This window comes from Petaurus breviceps, unplaced genomic scaffold (assembly GCF_028583685.1).
Source record: "Petaurus breviceps papuanus isolate PSGF00001 unplaced genomic scaffold, PetGlider_PUasm1.0 90750, whole genome shotgun sequence".
In the NCBI taxonomy this organism is placed as follows: Eukaryota; Metazoa; Chordata; class Mammalia; order Diprotodontia; family Petauridae; genus Petaurus; species Petaurus breviceps.
In genome coordinates this window covers 2,645,350-2,645,784 of record NW_027187335.1, presented here as the reverse complement: position 1 = coordinate 2,645,784, position 435 = coordinate 2,645,350, and positions in this window count along the sequence as shown.

Here is a 435-nt window from a genome sequence, read left to right as displayed (position 1 = left end):
GGAGGGGGGCGGTGCATTTTGCAGGAGGAGGAGGAGGAGGAGAAGGGGGGTGGGGGAGAAAGAAAATTACGCTGAGACCTGCCAAGCGCCACCACCGCCGCCGCCGCCGCCACCGCCGCCGCCGCCGCCGCCACCGCCGCCGCCGCCTCTGAGCAGAGGCTAGCAGCCGGGCTGTCGACTGACTTCCTCGGGCATCTCCGTCCAGTGGGTCGCAAAACTCGGCGCAGCCTAAGCTGCCGCTGCCCGTAGCCTACATCCAGCTCATTGGGCTCTTCGGGGGTGGAGAAGTGGGGGGGGGGGGGGTGTTTGGGGGGGGGGAAAGGGGTGGGGGAAACGGCGTGGCTATGCGGCGAGGGGGGAGGGGGGGGGCGGGGGGGGGGGGGGGGGGGGTTCGGTGGTAGGTGGGGGGGGCGGGAGAGGCAGAGGTATAGAGAG